Source organism: Episyrphus balteatus, chromosome 1 (assembly GCF_945859705.1).
Source record: "Episyrphus balteatus chromosome 1, idEpiBalt1.1, whole genome shotgun sequence".
NCBI lineage: Eukaryota > Metazoa > Arthropoda > Insecta > Diptera > Syrphidae > Episyrphus > Episyrphus balteatus.
In genome coordinates this window covers 122,384,499-122,408,461 of record NC_079134.1, presented here as the reverse complement: position 1 = coordinate 122,408,461, position 23,963 = coordinate 122,384,499, and the positions used below count along the sequence as shown (strand labels likewise).

General features: G+C 32.3%; 1 protein-coding gene across 1 annotated transcript in view; it reads left to right on the top strand.

Annotated features, from left to right (window-relative positions):
• The window catches only part of LOC129914743 (protein N-terminal asparagine amidohydrolase), a 124,170-nt gene that overhangs the window by 63,739 nt on the left and 36,468 nt on the right, over positions 1–23,963 (top strand). Inside the window, exon 2 of the mRNA XM_055994105.1 lies at positions 10,552–10,622. The gene's annotated coding sequence lies outside the window, so the exon portion shown is untranslated. The remainder of the gene's footprint in view (positions 1–10,551; positions 10,623–23,963) is intronic.

Sequence of the window (23,963 nt, the reverse complement as noted above, 5' to 3'; positions counted from 1 at the left end):
ACTATGTCTTTTAATATTTTTTTTTTAAATAAAGCTGTTTAATGGACTAGTTTTTGAAAAATTCATTTTCAAAATCAAAATTTTGAAAAAAAAAGTGAAAAAAAATGTTCGAACTAGTTTTTGTAAAATTTTTTGTAAATAAGTAGTAATTTAGTTTTCAATATTTAATGCTTTTATTTGTTTTTAAACAAAAACTGAAAACTAGATCCAAAAATAAATTAAGAAAAAAAAAAAACCAAAGCTACTTGTTTTTTTAAAAAGCCATTTATATTTCTTTGAAAATTAATTTTTTTAAAACTGGTCCATTAAACAGCTATATTTAAAACAAGATTCAAGAACAAGTCTTTGGCTTTACAAAAAAGTACAGTACGTTTTTATTCGTGTAACTGTTGATTTTTCATATTTTTTTTTCAAATTAAGTAAATTTTTTAGAAAATTGCCCCTCCTGGCTAAAACGGAGGGGAATAGACACTCCTTTCCCATAACATTTTTTTCTTGTCTTGACTAAACCTATACGCTCTAGTTTTTTGGTACATTTCTCCCGTATATCGTTATGGTTGCCAACCCAAAACCCACGTTTCACAGCTCTGGTATTTCATAACTTCGGTTTTTCATAACTTTGGTTTTTCCTAACATTGGTTTTTCATAACTTTGGTCTTTCATAAATTCGCTTTTCCTAACTTCGGATTTTCCTAACTTCGGTTTTTCATAACTTTGACGCACATAACTCTGTAATTCATAACTCTATTACTATCAGGGGGCGAAGGCGAAGGTACGGAAAGTTTATTCCTAGTACTTGACGTTGCGTTTGTCTGCCAACGTGTCGTCGTGTTCCCATTTTAATCTGAGTTGATCCTCATAGCCCATTTCATTTACTATACATCTTACTGTTTTCAGATACTAGCGATCAGCGGTGGCTAAATGAATTTAAATTATATGTATGAGTAAATCGTCGGTGTAGGAAAGACTTTGGAAACTGGAACTCACTTGGAGACAATTGCTCTCACGTCAGGATGCTAAAGAGGAAGTTTTGATCCTTGGGCATCTAAAGCTCTTGTGCACTTTATTGTACATTTACAATCCTCCACTTTAACAAAGAAGTTAATGAAATATTGCTGATAACTGGTTAAAGAAGGTCTGTAAAATGGAGTTTATGTATAAGGGCTTCTATCCATGCGATGTCAAATGCTTTCCCGATATCCAGAAAGCATGCGTCGTTAGCTTGATGTTTTGTTTAAAGCTGAGGTGATGCCTTGATGAAACTTTAGAAGCGGATGCATTTTGGAGTGCCGAACTGCATGTCATACGTTAATTGCAGGATTAGTGTCGCTGATTGTCGTTTTATCTTAATTAGGAGTAAGGTCCTTTGGATGGATCCTTCAACTTCATCGGATAAGACTGGATCTGTTTAAGGATTCAGTGCAAATGCTTCTGCTTTCTCCAGGTATATTTTTGGCCCTCCCATTTTTAGTATTAATAATTTCCGACATTGGTGATTTCTGTCCAACAATTTGGTTGATGTCCTTTAAAGCTTCAGATCGGCAAATCTCGAAAAGTTCTTTGCCAATCGCTTTCAAATTTTGACAAAACGTTTCATAGAAAAGTATATTTTGGTGTCTGTAACAAAAACTTTGTTGACCAGTGTAATCATTCACTACCCAATAATAGCAATAAAAATCATAATTTTAATACAAACTTAAAGCCCTCGACATTTTTTGACTGCAATGCTGGAGTACAATTTTCTCTGATTGCGACCTTCGATCATCAATTGATCTGATTTATAAAATTACTTATGATTGTAGAACTTGTGTGTAATTTCAACTTAATCTTTCTCCTTCTACTCCACGTGTCGCCATCTTCAAAGGCATTTGATCAATTCATTATCCAAACTCAATTAATTCCCTTCTCACACTACCTTACCCCACAACCACAAGCCCACCACCAATTCGCATTTTATACATGCACTTTGTCATCGAATGTCCGCAAAAATGTCTGCCATTTAAATTGATGTTTTAATTTGTTAAGAGAAGGAAAACAACAAACTCCACCAACCATGATCACCGAACCCCGGATCGATCGCCAAACAACATCACCGTCGTCGTCACCGCTAACAGCAACAGCAAGAGCATGTCTCATGCCATGTGTACATGTTATTAATATAATTAATGATTCGAGCCGCCCAGCGTCATTGTTTCTACACAACTCAAACACGCGCGCATTTCAGATCATCGGTCGGACGATCGACGATCAACAACGATCGATGTGATACGATCCGATGGATCGATCGGATTCATTAAGCGAATCACGTCGGTGCATAGGCCCACGTTCAAAGGATTTAATATAACGTTCGATGCACGTTCACGTCCCGTCCATGTACCTAGTACTGGCTCAGATGGTAGATACAAAAAATCGCCCTCATGGAATATAATCCTTGCAACGATCGACACAAATGATTGAATCTTGCCGCGTGCAGAACAGCACTCAGGCACCTCTCACTCGCGCAGATCCAAGATGAGTGTCCGTGTCCAAGTCAAAGTTTACATCACAATATGTGCTTGTCGGACAGTTGTTGTACATATACCACAGCCAACCGATCTGCCGCGCCTGGCGTCCATCCAAACGGCTTAAGACAGTGGCCAGACGAGAAGGTTGTACTCAGGATCTCATGTTTTGCAAAAAAAAAAGTTATAAGCTTGAATTTTTGTTTTGCTTTCTTTTTTGGTTTTGTCGAATTAAATATTTTTTCAATCTTCATCATAATGCAATCGATTGATTTGATGTCGTAAAATAAGCCTGGTATTTTCAGTGATCGAAAAAAATGTCGTTTGTGGTTTCGCATTCTTTTAATACTACTTTTATAATGACCATTTTTTTTTTAATGAAACACCTGTATTATCATTTTATATGATTTATTATTGCAAAAAAATGCATCAAGTCAGTTTTTTAAAATTTTGGTTATTTTCAAGAAAAATAAAAAAAGGTAAAAAAAATTTTTTTTTTTTGAAAATAAAAAAAATGGTTAATGCCGGAAATGGACCTGCCTGTCAGTCGAGCACTTTACCCTTACCCTCTAGTTCAGTCTTTAATAAAAATAATAGTACCAAAAACGAATTTTTTTAGTTTTACGTTGTATTTTTTTTTCTCCGTGTATCGTCATTTAAACTCGTATTACTCGAAAAGGGGAAAAAGGGGGAAAAAAGGGGAAAAAACGGTGCTATTATTTCGAAAGGTAGAATGGTATTCTTCATTTGAGAACTTAAATTGTAGAGGGCACTCGAAGGCAAACCAACTAAATCTCTAATTTAATGAAAATTGAGCTAAATAAAAATGGTTAAAATTGCTTCGTTAACGAGCCCCATTACAATTAGCCTTAATGTTATTTAACAATATAATTTATGTTTTTAGAAAGTATTAAAGTACTCGTTTAATATCCATAACAATTTAATACTGTTCACAATTTTTAACACCCGCTATCACTATCGCAAGTTCACACCTTATAACTGCAGCGATAAAAAAACTGTACCTTTTTTTATATACCGACTTTGAATGGCTATTAAGAAATGAAAAAAAGGGTAACCGTCAATTTTTTTTTTGGTTTTGGTTCGATGGGAGATTGTAGAACGTTGTTTAATCATTGGATTTTAAAAACTTGACATTTACTTTTTTTATTTTTGACCTATGGCGGGACCCACTGTGCAGCCCAAAAATTGTTTTGCTCATTCAATGGAGCATTGGCTGAAAATTATTATCATTACCCTGATTTTACGCACTCGCGAAATTCACCTTTCGGCCGCCATCTTGGATTTTAGTTTTTGTTGAATATCTCGAGTTCTATTTATCCTACATAAAAGTTGTGTATGCAAAAAACGTAGGCAATAAAATTTATTTTTTGTTAAAAAATGCTCTTTTTTGTTTGTGTTTTATCTTTACTTTTTTCTTAAATTTTTTTTTACCAAATCTTGAATTTTGAATGATTAGTGAGTATTTTATAGCTTTGTGTAACAAGAGAAAATTCAGGACCTGAAACTTTTTTATTTTCAAGACTCTTCATTGCGTAAAAAAGGGCTATTTTTTAACAAAAAAGTAATAATAACTTTTGTATTTCAAGCGATATAAAAAAAAAAAGTTGTATTGCAGAGTTGTAGAGAATTTTAAGGTTTTTTCATAATTTTGATAAAAAGTTCTCAAAACTTTAAAATTGTCATTTTTTTCGTTTTTGTTTACTTTTTTGGCTTATAACATTTTTAATATTCGGAATATCGAAAAAGTGTTATTAACTAAAAAGACGCGAAATTGTATTGCCTACGTTTTTTTTGCACACAACTTTTATGTAGGATAAATAGAACTCGAGATATTCAATAAAAACTAAAATCCAAGATGGCGGTCGAAAGGTGAATTTCGCGAGTGCGAAAAATCAGAGTAATGATATTCAGCCAATGCTCTATCGAATGAGCAAAAAAAAATTTGGGGGTGGTACAAACTGCTGGGTCGCCCATATATGAACATCATAAATGCACTGGACTAAATTCTGTTTTACGAAATTATGCCAAACATTTAAAAAAAGCGCGCACTTTTTAATATTTTCCAAATCCTTTTTTAATTTTTGGCAGAATTTTCTAAAAATCATCTTCTAGCTAAATTTGCTGCCTATTTGAGATTACTTACTCAATTGTTTGAAATATTAATGTTAATAAATTTAACAATATTGAAAAAAGGTTTTTAAAGATAAATATCTTCGAAAAATAATAGTCAAATAAAAAATTATATTCAAAACATTAAATAAGAAAAGGAATATATACTTGTATCACACAACCATTGAATAATTACACTGTGCAAGTTTTTTGAAAAAAATTTTTGAGACAGGCGCGCGATTAACTGTTTCGCCCTATTTCGGACCTGAGAAATCCATTGGCATCATTAGTTTTTCGATTTATCGGTACGACTTCGAACAAATTTTTTTTTGAAAGTTATTTCAATTATTTTGAGATTTTTAAACTGTTTTTAGTCATTTTTCAATCAAAAACAATGTTTATATTGCTAATAATTCTGCTTAAACGTTATTTGCTACATTGTAAACAATTTTGAACAATTTATTTGAAAGTTTAGTGATTTTTTTTGAAATTAAAAAAAAAAAATCGGAATTTTTTACATTGTTATCGTTTTTTCGCTGTTTTTGTTCTCTTTTGCACAAATACATAGCATGTTTTCCATTAAAAATTAATTTAACTGTTAATTTAGTGTTGGTTAAACTTTGACATACTATCGATAGCATCGATAACAAAAAAATATCGAGTATATCGATACTTCACAAAACTATCGATAGTTTCAATACTTCCAAATTATTTTACCACAAGGCTAATGATATTATCGATAGCTTTGAAATTAATTAAACACAATTTGAACTGCAAGTTAAGTTTTCGTTTGACATTGGATGTAAACAACGAATTAACATAGTGTTTGGTAGATATCGATAGTTTCCATTGTCGATTGTATCGATAGTTTTAAGAAAAAACTATCGATAATATCGGTAGCCTTGTGGTATAATAATTTGGAAGTGTTGAAACTATCGATAGTTTTGTGAAATATCGATATACTCGATATTTTTTTGTTATCGATGCTATCGATAGTATGTCAAAGTTTAACCAACACTAAATTAACAGTTAAATTAATTTTTAATGGAAAACATGCTATGTATTTGTGCAAAAGAGAACAAAAACAGCGAAAAAACGATAACAATGTAAAAAATTTCGATTTTTTTTAAATTAAAAAAAAAAAAATCACTAAACTTTCAAATAAATTGTTCAAAATTGTTTACAATGTCTTTCTACTGGTAGCAAATAACGTTTGAGCAGAATTATTAGCAATATAAACAATGTTTTTGATTGAAAAATGACTAAAAACAGTGGAAAATTCTCAAAATAATTGAAAAAACTTTCAAAAAAAATTTTGTTCGAAGTCGTACCGATAAATCGAAAAACTTATGATGCCAATGGATTTCTCGGGTCCGAAATATGGCGAAACAGTTATTCGCGCGCCTGTCAAGAATTTCGACTTGCACAGTGTTATATATAGAAGTGACACAACATCGTTTCTATAATTAGTTTTCAACGGTATACTCTTATAGATGTGAGTTATTTATAGGAAAGTAAGTACTCTAAGTAGTTTGAAAATTATTTGTGATGGTCAAACAGCAAGCAGTTAAGAAAATATCAACCTAAAAAAAAATTAATGAGGTGTATTTTGCTAAAAAAAAGCAGAATTAGCAGAATTTTTTTTGTTAAAAAAAAAATGCTGGCAGAATTTTGAAAACCAGAATTTTGAAAGACAGAATACAAAAAAAGCAGAGTTTTGAAAAAACAGAATTTTCTTGAAAAAAAGCAGAATTTTGTAAATCAGAATTTTGAAGTCATAATTTTGACCCGCTCCCGACAGAAACATTACAACAAGGTTAATGCGTTCGCGCATATATTTTGAATGCTTTTTCTAATTTTGATGTTCTCGTAGTTTAAGTGTCGAAATTTGATTAAGAAATAAATTGAACTGAGTTGAAATTGAAATGAATCTGAAATAATTGTTATGGTTTTAGGCTTGATTTCTTTAAATTAAAACATGGATAGCTAGTAAGCTAGTCTATTGTCTATCTGGATTTGAGGTAGGCTTTCAAAACGCTGTTATTCCAAGTTGAAATGTTTCCTAAAGATTTCAGTCGACAACCAAACATTTCGTTCTTTTATTCGAAGTTATATTGTGTTTAACTCCAATAGGCCAGTTTTCATGACAGGCTTGTGATCTGTAATGACACGCAATATCAACATTGAGATCTTTTTGCACATGACTTGGTATTGACAATTTTGGTGTTTAAAACAAAATTTCCGTAACCCTTATAAAATTTGGTTATTAGCCCAAGTTAAGCTGTGGCACTGTATAACCAATGTGAAAAACAAAAGTTCGATATTACATTCCTTTTTTACCTAAATTTTTTTTAATCAGAAAACTCCATTATTAGTTACCTAGTTACGTAGCGTTTGTCATCAATTTATTGTCTAATTGCATATAATCAACATTTTCAAAGTCCAATAAAGTCCAACATTATCATCAAATAGGTAGAACAATTTAATTTTAATCTAAATAGCTCGCTAAAAACACATTTATTTAAGATATACAAGCATTCAGTTTCAAATCGGGCCAACCAAAGTTCCCAAACAAAATAATAACAACAACAAAACTTGCATACCGAAACACCAATTACCTACTCTATAAATAGAGAACAGCGTGTCTATATATAATGTTTATTTTCCTAACTGAAACCGATAGGATTGGATGGCAGCACCAACCAATAGCAGCCACTTAAATTGCAAATTAAATTATTATACAACCCGAAAGTATATACGATCAAGACGACGATATAGACGCTAAACGACGACTTGGTGCCAGCCAAGTCAGCCTCAGCACGCTAGCCGTATTATACCGCGATGTCAGTATGTTGGGTCCCCTTTCACAGCTTGCGCTGCAATAAAATTTCCATAATTTAACCAAAGTTGACGTTCGCGTCTGCATTGAGAGTTCCACTTTCGAGTCACTTAACATATGTTTTTTTCGGTGAAACATGCATGAATACACTCAATCATTGTCGTGTTTGGTATTTTCAGATTGGGTTTTTTTTTTTTGTATAGTATTTTTGTTTGTCAATTTATTTAATTTTGTTCCTACCTCCGAATAATTCAAATTGCAAAAATTGACTATGAACGCAAGCGCAATTCGAACTTTAAATTTATGTAAAACACTCGGGAGAACGTTTTTTTCTTCTCTTATTTGGTATTATAATTCAGTATAATATGTGGGGTTAATTTTGAGGTGAAAATATTTGTTGAAAGAAATTTCAAATTATATAAAAACAGTTTAGAAAAACAACCTACGTGCAGTATTGGGAGAAATTTTAGAAGTATACTTACCAATAAATATGAAGGGTAAAAATAAAAATAAAAGAGAAAGTTTTCCTTTTGTAACATTAATTTTGCAGTTTTTTTTTGTCACCTGTCCACAACAGGAAAATATTATGTACAAAGCTTATTTTCATAAAGTCGAAATTAATGAAAAAGTTTGTTTTTGAAAGATATTATTTCATATGATTATGAAGAGACTTTCTTCTCGTGGTTATATGTATTAATCATTGACATTTATCAATCATATTATTGGTACAAACCATTGTTGTACGTGTTGTATGCTTTGTGAAATAGGCCCCAGGGCCAGGGCAAGTTTTATATATCTACTAAAACTTTAATCTCAATTGTATGTGAATCTAAAATTAAGGATATTTAAACTTTTTTTAAAGTTAAAAACCTTCTTGTCAAATCAAGTAACTTAATCGGATAGTTCGTAAAAAAAAAAAAAAAATTGGAGCAAAAGATTAAAAAAAAATCCAAAAGTTTCGAAGCTTTGTTGAATAGAACCAAAACAGTGAGAGCTTTTTCAATCCTTTTTTTCTTTATATGTAAGTTAAAGTTATAATTCAGCCTTTTTCCCCAAAGGCTAATTTGATAGTATTAGGAGTTTGAAAGTTAAATAAAAGGATTTTTGAAACCAAAAAACAACATGGTGTACAAAAAATTCGAAACGTTTGCCAAATTTTTTGGAAAACCTAATAATTTCGTCAAAAAATTGAAAAAAAAAGAAGAAAAAATTACAATTTATATTTTAAAGTTGGATAGCTTCGAAACGGGGCAGTTTATCAAAAAAAAAAAAAATTAATAAGAGCTTTTTTGTAGAACGTTCAATTTTATACAAGAAAATGACTAGCCCAGCCTTATTGATAAACCATTAAAAAGTTATAAAATTCCAAACTCAAAAACACAATCTTTCGCATGTAAATCATATGGGTAATAGAAATTTGCGATGCGGCAGTAGGTACTTAATATATTAATATTAAGAGCTGTAACTTATACAGTATTTTTTTTTTCGTCATTTCCAACAATATTTTCGATATAACTATGAACAATAAAAAATAATTTTTGAATCAGTCTACTATACATTAGGGTGGGTCAAAAAAAATCAAAATTCTTTATTTTGATTTTGTATTCCGAAAAATCGATTGCTAGAAATCTCTAGAATATACACATTATATTTATGGGAATGTCCTCCGCTTCGCAATTTTCTATTTTTACATCAAGCTTCTACTAAAAAAAATCATTTTTTTATTAATTGACTTTTTAGCAAATTTCTTTTCATATTCTTGTAGGAAATTGAACGGTCTACAAAAAAGGCAGCATAAACTTTTTTCGTTTATGTAACCGTTTAATAGATATTTGAGGTCCAAAAATCGAGAAAATCTTTAAAAATTCGTTTTTTGTTCTTAATTTTGTAACAAATTTGAAATAATAATAATCAAACGCGCAAGACATACTCTTGTAGGAAATAGATTGCTCCACAAAAACGGTTTTGTTAACTTTTTTTATTAATCTAACCATTCTAAAGATATTCGAGGTCAAAGTTAAAAAAAAAATTATATTCGTTTTTAAAGATTTTCTCGATTTTTGGACCCTAAATATCTATTAAACGGTTATATAAACGAAAAAAGTTTATGCTGCCTTTTTTGTAGACCGTTCAATTTCCTACAAGAATATGAAAAGAAATTTGCTAAAAAGTCAATTAATAAAAAAATGATTTTTTTAGTAGAAGCTTGATGTAAAAATAGAAAATTGCGAAGCGGAGGACCTTCCCATTAATATAAAGAGCTCATTTTGGTGTGTATATTCTAGAGGTGTCTATCAATCGATTTTTTGGAGTGCAAAATCAAAAAAAAAAAAAAAAGAATTTCGATTTTTTTGACTCACCCTACTATACATATTATTTATTAGATTTTATTTATTATTAGATTTTTTAATTATTTATTAGATTTTTGTCTACTTATACACTACATAACTTTTTTCAAAATGTTGGAAATATGCTTTATTTAATAAAAATAATAATCACATTATTCGCCGTTAAGACAATCTACTCTTTTGTATAAGTTTGACAGCTATAAGACAACAATAAACAAGGTTTTTGATCACATTTTCCAAATTTAAACAGCTGTATAAAGTTATACAAAGTTTATAAATAAGGGGGATAATATATATAATCCTACCAAAGTTAAAGAGGATTAACTGCATATCTTATCAATTGTGTTTTGAACAAATCTAAATATTTACATATTAAAACATTACTCATTGTCTTATAATAATTAACATGGCAATAATGTTTTTTTTTTTAGTTTAGATTGAAAACCTTTTTAAAACATTATTTTGTCGATGAGAAAATACACGTTGATATACCCGCACAATGTACCTTACTCATAAATTGATAATAACCGAATTGAAAATGTATGTAACACTTGTAATGGAAGTTAAAAGCAAACACAATATGAGATTAAAGGTTACATGGATGAACTTTTTTTTTTTTTAATAAAATTTGGAAATTTTAATTTCCGGATAATATTGATAGAACCTTTATTTTAATTAAAATATCAAATGACCAAAAAATAATAATTTTTACTTTCTTTTTGTTTCATTTCAGATATTGAAGGAACTATGCCCGCAAGAAAACCTCAATAATTTATTTAAAACTAATATTAGACTAAGTTAAAGGTATGTATTTAATGCATTATTTAATTATTTTATTATTAATGCATTAAAAAAGAAACAAATTTAGACAAGAAAAAAAATGTAAACAATGGGGAATCTGGGTTTGAAGTTTTAACATTTATGGAAAATCTATTTGTTTTATTGAATTTATTTAAAGTCTTCGCAAAATATTGCGTTAATTGAAATTTTATAACTAAGACTGCAAAAGCCATTTGGAGTCATTTGGAAAAAAAAAAACAAAAAAAGAAAGTTTAAAAATAAAACAAAATAGACATAATCTTAGTATAGATATCATATTAAGCTATTTTCTTAAACTTTGCTATGGAACTTAAATGAAAACAACTCGACCACAGCCAACTCTTTCTATAAACACTTGAAAACCTATACAAACATATCAACTTAAACATTACTGATTCTGACACTCAATTGCATTTCAACTACATACATATGTAGGTATTGACGATCCTCATAACACAACAAAACTAGATCTTTTTTTTCGATAGATAGGCGTTACTCCATTGAAATGATATATTGTACTTATGCTGCATTCAATAGCGTCCATATTGGAGAATGACAAGAATACCTTTCTACAAGCACAACACCTTTTGGCAAATAAGTATAACAGCAAGATGATTATGTACAGTGCTGTGAAACACATTACGGATTTTTTGTCATTTTCATCAAATGAAATTTTATAACACAAAACTGGAACAAAATATTGTTTTAATATTTTTTCTAGATCGTAAATATATCAGTTAAGGAATTTGAACACAAAAAAATGTTCTTTAATACATTCAAAAATTTTAAAAATTGAAAAATGAAGGAAAGTCAGAATTTAGTATGTGCAAAACTAACCGGATTTTTCAAGGATTTCGATTCTTGGTGTTGAGGTAACAGTTTTAAGCGCCATTGCTGTAAAATTTTTGTTTGTGGTGACAAACAAAGTTGTAAGCTTTGTGAATTGTATAAATTATTTAATGGAATAACGGAAAAAACGCATTTTAGTCATAAAATTCGTTACTAAATCGTAGAACACATTCAAACCGAAATAAAACAAAAGTTATCAATTTGGGATGTAGTAAATTACAACGTCAAGTGAGTATGATATCGTCAAAAAGTAGAAAAGAGAAAAATCAGTTGAAGCAGATCACTTGGGTGGATGCCATAACAAAATATCCCTAAAAACTGATAGGCGAATAAAGAGTTGAGTAGCGTAATCTGCCTTCAACATAAAGTACAGTAAGGAAGGCTTTGAGAGATTTGGTCTTAATCTCTTTCCGCTCGGAAAAAAGTCATTCCTTAATACTAAGCATTGTCTAAAAAGGTAGGCAATTAAAGGATCTTAAGAAGAACTTTAAATTTTAAAATAAAAATACTTCATCATGGTTGTATTTACAAAAAATCATCTGAATTGCTCGATAACAAAACGGAAAAATATGTTTTTCAATGATAAAAGCAATTTTAATTTGTTCTATTCCGATTATAAAATGGCAGCCAGGCGCTCCAGCATGGACATGTTTGAAACCAAAACAATATGCTCCCTACCGTGAAGTACAGCAGAGGATCATTGATAGTTTGGGGTTTTTCTAGCTGCAGGCTCTACCCCGTTACACCAAATCAACGGAATTATGGATCATTTCCAGAATGGAGAGATGTTGGAGTCGATAACACTGCACAACAAAATTAAGCTTTTTGTATGATGAATTAACCAAACAATACTTTTCCAAAGGTTTTTGGTGTGCTGAACTCGAATCCGAATTCAGAAATATTCTATCAGCTCCCGTTTTTTAAATATTACCGTAAGAAAATGCAAAAACACCTGTTTCTGAAGTTATGCTGCAATGTGTGGGGATTTTTTTCAACACTTTTTGTGAAGGTTTGTATAAGAATTGCCTTTCTTCTTTAAAAATCTGTTTTAATCTTTGCGATATCTTTTTTATAATCCGAGATATTTTAATTTGAAGTTACTGCAGTTTGAAACAACGTTATTGATAAAATAAGCCAAAACACACGTACTTAAACTTAAGATATCTCAGATAATAAAACAGATATCGGAAAGATTTAAACAGATTTTCAAAGAAGAAAAACAGTTCTTATAGAAACCGTTACAAATTTTGCCAAAATAAGGTACCTCACATCAAAGCATAACCTCAAAAACAGCCAAAACACGTTTTTTTTCGCAAATTCTAACGGCAATATTTCAAGAACTAAGACCGATAGAATATTTCTGACTTCATATTCGAGTTAAGCACCTCAAAAACTATTGGAAAAGTATAGTTTGGCTTATTCATAATAAAAATAGTAAAATTTTGTTGACCAGAGCTAACAGCCAAAAAACGTGTTTTTGCATTTTCTAATGGCAATATTTCAAAAACTAGAGCTGATAGAATATTTCTGAAACCGGATTCGAGTTCAGCACACCAAAAACCATTGGAAAAGTATTGTATAGTTTATTCATCCAAAACCTTGTTGTGCAGTGTAATGGCTCCATAAAAGGAGAAATAAATGCCTTTACATTGGCTCTTCCTGCACGTTATGAAGCCAAAAATTCTTAAAAGATCGTAAAACAGTAGTTCCGGGATAACAATACTCCTGGCTTGGAATAGCCGTAACAATTATCCGACTTAAACCCCATTGAAAATTTGTGAGCCATCTTTAAGTGACAGGTAGAGAAGAAAAAGCACATCTCAGCAACTAACGTACTTTGGGCTTTGAAAAATGACTAGGAGCATATTCCTAGTTCTATTTTATTTAATTTGGCCGAGTCCAAGCCTCGTTGGTGCCGAGCAGTTTTCGAAAATAAAGGTTTCTTAACAAATTATTAACTTTGAACATAAACATTAAAAAATCCGGTTAGTTTTTCACAACCGAAATTCTGGCTTTATTTCATTTTTCAATTTTTAATTTTTTTGTATGTGTTAAAGGTCATTATTTTCTGTTGAAATTGCTTAACTGATATATAAACGACCTAGCAAAAATACTAAAACAATTGTTTGTTTTAGTTTTGTGTTATACAATTTTATTTGATGAAAATGACAAAAAAATCCGGAATGTTTTTAGCAGCACTGTATGTTTTACCATCTATAAGTACTTTTTTGCAATTGTTAAACATAGGAGGTTTTTGTGTATTTATGTATGAAAATACATAGGTGGTACCGGAAATAATCTTAAATGATATCATTCAGAGGTGCCGTGAATTAGAATTGCATGTGAACGGTGTTGGCTTTTATTAAGGACAAAGAAAATTGTTTTTCTTAGTAAAGATATGTGAAGGACATGGTTAACAAACGATTGTTACAGGGCAAAATTATCAGACATAACTAGAATGCACTACTTAAAATTAAAGCATTTACAAAACCAGTCAAACTTCACAATTTTTGAGGCGGGTTCAATTTTTACAACTCCTTGAAGGCGACCCCGAGATAGATAGATACTTCACGTTATTTTTGGCTGCTAATACAAGTTCCTCCGGAAGCCTCACTAACAGTGTTGCCAGCGAATTTTAGAGACAAGGAGTAGGCGGAGAAAACTTGAAGGAGCCGGTTTGGCTATAAATAGCCGGTCCTGGCAACACTGCTCACTAACATAATGTATATCTGCAGGTTTCTGCTGAATGAATTAATCGGCTGGGTTGCAAAAGTCGATACGATTGTACTTTTTTCGAAACATTTGGCTTGGTTAAAGTACACAAATACACTATTAATAAATTTGATACAGTTTCGTCCTTCCGCTTATATCAATGCAAAAGGTACCCGAATCAATTTTTTTTTTTTCGATTCTCCTAAGATATTGTTCAAACTGCAATATTAAGTTGTGTTCAACGACGCTGTGCTGGACTGTTCTACGCAGAAAAGTACAGATTTTTGCTGTTCATAGATTTTTTCTGTGCTGAACTGTTCTATTTTGCTGTTCATTGACAAAGTTTAGATCAGGATTTTCTTGCTTTTGAGTCAGATCAGGTTAGAACAGATTCGTGAGAAGTGTGAAAAGCAAAGTTGTCCCTTTTTTGTTTTAATTGTGCAAATATTTCTCGGGTGCTCGTGGTTTTTATAACTAAAAACAATTTTGAATTATATTTTTCTCAGTAAAAACACAAAAAATAGAAAAAATAAACGATAAACAAAAAATTGTTTTTTTTTGTTTTTATATTGACATTTGACGTTTAAATAACTGTTCTAACTTGTTCTGACGTTTCTCACGAAACTGTGCTGTGATGTCCTGTTCTGATCTAGAAAAATCCTCGTTGAACATAACTTTAGTCAATTACACTTTTGATTTGAACAAAACATTCAACGGTCAACGTTGAATTTAAAGTCTTTATTTAATTTTCTTCGAAAAAATAAAATTTACTTTTAAGGACTTTTTTGTTGACATGTGATATTTATTAAAAAAAAATTGGCACAGGTTAGGTTTTTTGGAAAATTTACCTCAATTTTCATAGCCGATAAGATTAAAGCCTATATTTTGAATTTTAACACACCAGCAATAATTCTGCAAATTTACATATCACGAAAGTTTTTTTTTATAAGACCAATGTTTTGAATTGTAATGAAATATCAGTGTTTTGGAGTTGTAAAAGATCTATTCCTTATCACAGTAACAAAGAAAATGGGCCTCAAAAGTTTTTCGAAATTAAAAAAAAAAAAAAAAAATTGGTCTTTGGTTTATCTCATCTAAAGTTATTCGTTAATTAAAAATAGATTTTTCGAATTGTTTGAAATTTGAAAAATTCAAAAAGTACAATTCGGTAAACTTTTTATTTCATTTTCGATACAATGCTCAAAGACGATTTTTTATCCCTGTTAATCGGTTCTGACTTGGTTGACTTGATCCGGATTTGCTTTTTATTATAGTTTAGTCAAAAATTGTGATGATAATGGCTTCGACTCTCTAGGTTGCTTAGGCTGGCATTGTTGACAGGCTTAGGTTAGCGAAACGTCATCAGACCATAAACGAAAGTTCCCAATCTTGATCCTTGAGCGGCTCCGGTTTGATTGCAACAAAGCTTGATCGAATAAGAAGCAAGAACATCCAAAAATAGTTTATCAAAATGAAAAATTCGAAATCATTTTCAACTTGCCGAATTTATTTGATTGTTTTTATGAAGACTATAAATCGACTTAGGAAAAGAATAAAAAGTAATCACTTTATATATATCAATTCAAAAATGATGCAATACAAAAAAATCAAAATAATTTAATCATGCAGTTCCTGTCCGTTGCTTTACATTTCTTATAAAAAAAAAAAAAACTATCACAGAAATGGTACCAACTCATCTTATTTTAATGTGATAAAATCATCTTTGCAATACCATCTCTTTTCTCTCTGGTTCTCTCAAAGTATCTTTATTCGTTTATCTGCCTCAAGTCATCCATAAAATACGTTTAAAATTGCACTATAACAGCAGCAGCGCCTTCCTCGAGTTTATAACACCATCAAAAGAACGCTGTGTCTCTATACTTGATGAACTTGGTTCGTTCGTCCGTCGTCGTCGGTCGTTCGTAGTCGTCGTCGTCGTCTTGAGTTTAGCTCTCATATTGCACAATCATACAACAATTTATAATTGGCGGTTGATGACATCCTTTTCTTAGCGCAGTCTTAACCAGTCTAGCCACGTTTATACCTTTGGCACTCTCTTGTATGATGGTATACTGGCTCATATAGTGGGTTCCGAGAAGATCCCTCTGCTGATTGTCTATTTCTATGCACTTCACCCATGGTAGAGAGCTGGAGCCCCAGCTCCATCTCCAACTCCAACCAACAGCTCCTCCTTCTTCCTCTCCTTTTTTTTTTTTTTAACTAAGCTTACTAAAATGCAAATTAGATGTTGTTTTACTGGCGCAACAGTTGTATGCATAGCTGATGATGGAGCAGCTCCTTTTTGTGAATTCCAATCGCGAGATAATAGACTTTGTAGGCATCGAGCATTTCTAATGCAGTGATCCGCAGATGCACAGATCATAAGTTGCTATCGTGCTGCTCTCTCCTATCTCGGGCTCCGCTCCGTTCCGACCAAGTTCATAATTCTTCGATTGGAGTTGGAGTGGCTTATGTGAATTGTGGTTAATTACAAATGCCGAATGTAAATCGGTTGGTTGTATAGAGTCCGGAGACTGCCATCATGACGCTTCCGTCCACATGTAGTTGAATTTTCTTGTTCAATTTATAGACACACATTCCAATAAAAGTTGAGTTTATTACATCTGAAGATGAGGAGGTATATGAACTTTGTGTCATAATCATTTAAATAAATCGTATAATGATCATTAATCAATAGCGGAGATATGATATCGCATTTGTGAAAAATTTTCTCGCATAATTATGAGCTTACCAAAGACAGATAAATAAGAGTCTGTTGAGGTCATTGCAATAGTCGAAGAAGTATTAAAAAGGTTTTAAGTGACTCAAGAGAAGTATGTAAACAGAATCACTCGAAGTTATTTTGTTGACTTGGCTTAAATTTAATTGAGAAATCATAAATATATTTATCGTCGACTTAGTGCGTTAGGTAAACCAAATACTCTCTGGGTGCTTGATATTCCTAAAAAACTTTTCCTTAAGTCAACATAAATAAAGCAAGGATGCAGGTTAAGCTTTTGTCAAAATTGGTGAGAATCTGTCCAGATTGCCAACAGCCCTGAGGAATCTCTGTTTTTTTTTTTTTTTCTACTTTTACTGCTATCGACTTTTCTTTTGATTATATCAAGAACTCGAGGTGGACAAACGAGTGGCTTATGGATTTAAGTCCCCGGCACACAAGTCCCGAACGATTTTTTTTTTTTTTAGGGGCTAATTTACCATTTTACTGGGTCATAAGTCCCTAATCGAATTTGGGAATTATGTCCCACTCTACTGAGACAGAAGTCCTGAATTTTTTAGTCGAAAATGGGAAAAGTCCTGAATAAAATAAAAACTGTACAAAGTAATTCATAAAATTATTTTGTGTTGCAATGAAATAATCCCAAGTAAATTAAAACAAAAAAATTGGCCTTGTTTAAATTTTAAAAAGAGAAATACAGCCAATGCGCGCGAATCTTTGTTTCCACACATCAAAATTGAATTTTCTTCTCAATTTTATTGGATAAATCAATGCCCTTTGTCATGAGTCGAGTGCTCCTTCTGAATCATAGAGGGAGTTTCAGAGCTTTTTGCTCGGTAATTGACAGAAAAAGCTAATGAAATATTCCCTATTCTCTCAAAGAAATCGGCCTCTTAAAATTTCTTTTCACATGATGCTTTGCAAAATTTAAAAAATATTATTGCTACTGTGACTTTTCATTGACTCGGAACATACTTCGGCCTCGAAGTGGCATTCAAGTCGTGTATATTGGGTCCAAGCAAAAAAAGAAAGAGGGGTCCATCTTAAAAAGAGATAAAGCCTCTACGCTTCCATACGATTATTTGTTGCTTCTATTCTCCAGGTGCAGTTCAAACTTGCGTTTTTTGATGCTTGATGTAAGACAGGCATGTCAAACTTGCGGCCCACAACGGGTAGCTTTGCGGCCCAGTCAATATTTTTAATAATTTTGAGTTGATTTTAATAATTTAGATTTTGTGTCCACAGCTTTCGACATGCATTCACCTCCTTTTTTTCTAATCAACAAATAAATATTGAACATGTGCCTAAAAACAAAATCACAAATTTTGTTAGATCCCGTGGCTTAAATCGGGGTAAGTTCTGTGATTTTTTGAAGTGAATTATAGACGAATGTTCTGATTTAAGGTTTAAGCTACCAAACGATTCTGGGTCTTGGGAATTTTTTTAGTTTTTGATGATAAAAATCTTTACACCAGCATATATTGTTGGAATTGTGACAGAGTTTATAAACCATGATACCTAGATGTAGCAAAACTTAAAACTACAAGGAAAATTCATAATATAACGAACATGTAACCAAGTTATAGCATTCAAATGAAACTTACCTCTTTTGGGACATCAAAAGAAAAACGAGGATTTAACTTTCCTACATGCAATATGTCAAATTTAAGTTAATTTGCATCGTGAGTCCCGTCGATCAAAAATACTCCACAAAAAATCTAAACTTAAAAACTAAATATAAAAAGGGCCCGCAGAATTATGTCTTTGAAAGAAAAGTTCTCTTGATTTACTTCGTTTTTTTTCCGTAACATAGAATAAATGACGAATAATATGAAAAAAAAGCCAAGCGATTTTTAGTGTGATTCGTTGTAGGTTCCAAATCGTTGAAGTTGGTATACCCGATTTTATATGTAAGTATTTTGTACACTTGAAAACTGCCATATAAAATCGATTGCGATTGTCAAAGTAGGGATAAGGTATCTACATGTCGATACGACCATAGTTACTTCAGTCATTAAGAAGAATGAGTTACCTATAAGTTTCAGCCTAACTAACCTTGGTCTGAGAAAAAATGGTCAATGGAAAACTTTAATGTTATCATTCTTCCTGTTTTTTCTTTTATAAATTTGTTTTAAAAAAATGTTTACTAGTTTTTATCTGCGGCCCATACAAATTTTTAACTCGCTGTTTTGGCCCCTCGTAACCATTGAGTTTGACATGCCTGATGTAAGAGGTTGGATTTTCACAGTTCCTGCTGTGGATCTGCTGCAATCTTCTAATTAATGTAACCTCTGATGCAGTGACTGAAGGCGGTGCCAGAAGTAGGGGCCAGTTGATCCAAGTCTTTAATTTTCAATACATTTTTCAACACCTGATGTAAATTTGAAATTTTTGTTGGTAATGGTGTCGTTCATTTTCAGTTGATACAAACTTGTGTCCGAAACTATCAATTAAAACTAAAAAAGCTCTTTAAAATCTTTTAACGATTAACAGATCTAAATTTCTAAGAAAGGTCAGAAAAATATGTTGTTTTTTTTTCATGAAAAAAAAGGGACTTAAACTTTCGATTTCATGATTTTGACAGCTCTCTACATGTCATTTTAAACGGCACGACCAACATACCGATGCCTCATGATAACTTTTAAAAAACATCTGTTTAAAGTGTCTACATTTAAAACACATCAAACCACCGTAACTTATTTTTTCTTCGACAAAAATCGATAATGTCACTCGTTTTCACGGTAACTCGTTACAAACAGAAGATGTATAAAAAAAAGCATAGTCGCGCGAGCTAAAAACACTTTGCACGACATTTATTCGAAGTTGATATCTGTCGTCACTCACTGTTATTGCAGTGTTTGTTGGTGTGGAATCGTTTAAACGAAAACAACAATAACAACAACAACAAAATCCATAATATTGCAAAGCCCATCTCTATGAAGATTTGTGGTTTTTCGGTGCGCTATGCTCCGCTAGAAAACATAGGCTAAAGTCTTCAAAAGATGCATCCGCATTTGCCTTCAACGTCAAACCAAGATCTAGATATGGTCCTCAAAGCACAGAGCCAAACGAAAGTCTCGTAAACATGAATTAATGCGGCTAAGTCACATGGTTTTTTCCCTGGAAAAATTATGGACTTTTCCCTAACATCAGCTATATAGCTGTGCGCGCGTATTTATTTGGCTGCCAAGACAGCAGCAGCAGTGGCGGGATGGTATGGTTGCGAGTGCGACTGCAGCGGGCGGCTGTTGGGTTTGGGAGACTTTTGGTTGGTTGTTTTTGGGTCGCGTCTACTTGTTTCAGGAGAAATCAAATCGTCAAATCGGGTTCGGTGTGTGTATATAGTCTTATACTGCAGCACAGCTTAGGACCATGTGATTCTTCCGGGATCGTGATTTTCTCTTTTCTCTCTGCTGGGCTTTAACCGAAGCATTTTAAGTTGGTTGGTTTTGTCTAGGACTATGACTACAACGACGACGATGCAATGTTGGTTGGGATAGTTCACAAATAATTGTAGCTGATGTGCTGTACTTACAGTCCCATCGCCCCATCACCGAAGGGGGAATATATTCCCCAAAAAGTATTCTGTTTCTTGGCCATCTTGTTGGGCTGCTTGTTTTTCTTGGGCAGTGGGACAGAAACGGAGAGCAACCGTTCTTTATTGCATACACGACAGAAGCATGCAACTAGCAACGGTGACAGGCGGACAATTTAATTGGCTTCCCAAACCAACTGATATTGTCGCAAGAAGACGAAGGAAATTTCGTCCGATGTCTCGTTGTCGGTTTTTTAACGCATGGTTACCATTTTTGTTGATTTTTCTAAAAACAATTTTGAATTTTTTACCGACTTGCAAAAAGGAGGCGGTATTAAAATTGTCTGTTTTTTTTTTTTTTTTTTTGCGTTTGATACCTGATAACTTTGGACTGAGTAAACCAATTTTGATTTCTTGTATTGGAAAGTATTGGAACAGCAGTGTGGTCCCATTTCAATTTGGTTTAGTTAGCTATAGAAACTATTAGAAAAACCATAAAAAACAGTTTTGATCCATGGAAGTCGGTTCTATTTTTCGATAAAAATGATTATTAGTAAAGAAATTTGATCAAAACAGAGTTCGATAAAGATGTCCACATTCGTGCAGTGTGGCTCAAAAAAGAATTCCAACGTTTAACAAAACGACCAAAAATAAGCTCTCTCAGAAATTGATAGAGTTATAAATAGAAATAAAAAAAAAGAAAAGAATTCTTTAAAATGACTCTTTACTTTCTGAATCACAGCTCCTCAAACTTAATTATCTGGGTGAAAATTGGGATGAACACCAATTTTTATTATTAACACCTAAATTGTTTTGGGGAGAATGATTATGGTTATATGGATAAAAAAGAAAGAGTTCAAGGTGTTTGAAAGGAGCTTGGATGAAAATCCCGAAAAAAGAAATTCTGAAAACCAAAAAATTACAAAATTTCGAAATTTCGAAAATTCAGAAATCCTGAATCCTTCAAACACAGAATCCCGAACACCCAAAATTCCGAAATAGACGTCGAAATCCCGAGCACTCCAAAACCCGAAATCCCGAAAACGCAATTTTAAACAGTTTTTCGAGATTTTTGGTTTCATGGATTCTGGGTGTTGTGTTCAGGATTCTTGATTTTCGGGATTTTGAATTTTCTCAATTTTGTATTTTCGAGATCCGGAATTTTCGGCATCCTGAACAATGGATTTGTTGATGTATTCGCAATTTTTAATGATCGTGATTTTGGGCTTCTGGGATTCTAAACTTTGGTATCGTGTCGTGTATAGAGTTCATAAAATCTAAAATCATGAAAACCCAGAATCCCGGAACCCCGTTTTCGGAATCTTGAAAATTTATATGAAATTTGGTTGTATCGGCTTTTTTTCGGTTTTGCTTATGTATGTCATTCAAAAAAATGTAAGAGCATTGTTTAAGTGGTGTTCAGGTCAAAATCCTGAATACCCAAATCGCGAAAACCAAAAATCCCGAAACTCCGTAGTCGGAATCCCGAAAAATTATATAGAATTCTGTTTTTCGTGTTTTTGTGATACTGGGTTTTCGTGTAGATTCTTGGTTATCTGGATACAGAAGGTTTGTTCCAGTGAGCTTTAAATTACTAAATTCTCTGATTCTCCATTGAACACTGCAGCGCTGCTGCTGAAGATCCACACGCAAAATGGGAAACATAAATCTAGAAACGAATATTAAAGTATGAGAGTGATTCGCCAAAAAACAGAGATAGATTAGAAGTTCTGCACAGAAAATCATAATTAGAACAAGTGTTGTAGACAAACTGGAAACCTTGGGAATACCTGAGTTTATTTAGAACGAAGAATCATCGGGACCGCATTGAATTGATAAAAAAACGCTTTCAAAAGCTTTTGATATAAATAATGGTGAAGCTGTTTGGTGGAATAAAAGATAATAAAAAACTTCCATGATCTTGTGTTTTTTTTTTTCTAATTTTAAATTAATTTTATTTATTTTTTTTGTCCTGTGATTGAAATTCTTTATATATTTTCTTTCCCATGGCAACCATATGCTGCATGCGCAGTATCGTCAATGGTAGTAGACAAGATTGTTTTAAGATGAGAGTGAGTTCTGATGGAGCCAACAACAACAATATCGTGATCTTGTAGGTATAGTCAAACTAGCATTCACTGACTGTGAGGAATGTTGGCCTCTATTTTGTGTAACATACTTGTATCTACTTACACGTTCTTTAGCAAGCAATGAATTTTCAATTCGATTGCATTAAGAGGTTAATTAGTGTGGTTGTTGAGACAAATTTGAGATGTTTTTTTTCTCGAGAAATGTTATGGTTATGTCTTTTGTGCAGAGACACTAACAAAATGCCTTGTTGGTTAATGTGTTAATAAATTTAACCTAACTTAGGTTTAAATATGTTAGTAAGATTTGTTTTGCAGAAATAATGGTTTTGGAATTTTTTGTTCACCATATAGAAGAAGATAGCTTGGAACTATTTCTTTTTGTTGAACCTATGAACAACAGATGTAAACATTTATAAAAATACCAGAAAATCTTTTGAAAGCTTTTTAAATTAGTCGGAATCTAATCGTTTACGGAGTACTGACATTTGTATCGTAAATCTTAGCTTGTTCGATGTCTTTATATTGCCTTCTTGAAACCAAAACAAAAGTACTTCGCTTGATCTTCTGCGTTTTTATAAATGTAAAGCGAAACATCTAAACACTGGCCCCTAAAGTTGATGAACAGCTGTCGTGTACAGCTTTCCTTTAAGCTGCTGGGGCATTTTTCGGTCACAGAAGATGGCAGGATTTTCTTGCCACTTCATCCACACTGCGCTTGATTATTGAACCCAAGATAATTGAAGTTTTTGCTCACGCGAAGCAATACTCCATTCAAATAAATGAACCGAAATAATAATGGACAGAAAATGCATACAAAGATGGCCTGTGTTTTACACGCTAGTGAAGTATCCATTCCGATCCAGAACATCCAACCGTACATCAATCGCCCGCTGCAATGATTTTGGATCTTCATTTCTGATGGGTCTATCATTTGCAAAGCATAATTGATTCATTTTCGGATCCGTTACCTTGTCTACTTAAACCAGAAAGTCAAGAACCGTAATAAAATGAAAAGGACTTAAGATGCTTCCTTGGTGCACTGCACACCAAGCTTGATTGGGAAGTTATCGACGATTCCAATCTTGTTATTCCTATTACTCGGCTCTGTTATGATCTCGAGATTACTCTCCCACTTATTAGTCCAGTGCATTTATGATGTTCATATATGGGCGACCCAGCAGTTTGTACCACCCCCAAATTTTGTTTGCTCATTCGATAGAGCATTGGCTGAATATCATAACCCTGATTTTTCGCACTTGCGAAATTCACCTTTCGGCCGCGATCTTTGATTTTATTTTTTGTTGAATATCTCGATTTCTATTTATCCTACATAAAAGTTGTGTATACAAGAAACGTAGGCAATTAAATTTCGCATCATTTATGTTGAGAACACTTTTTCG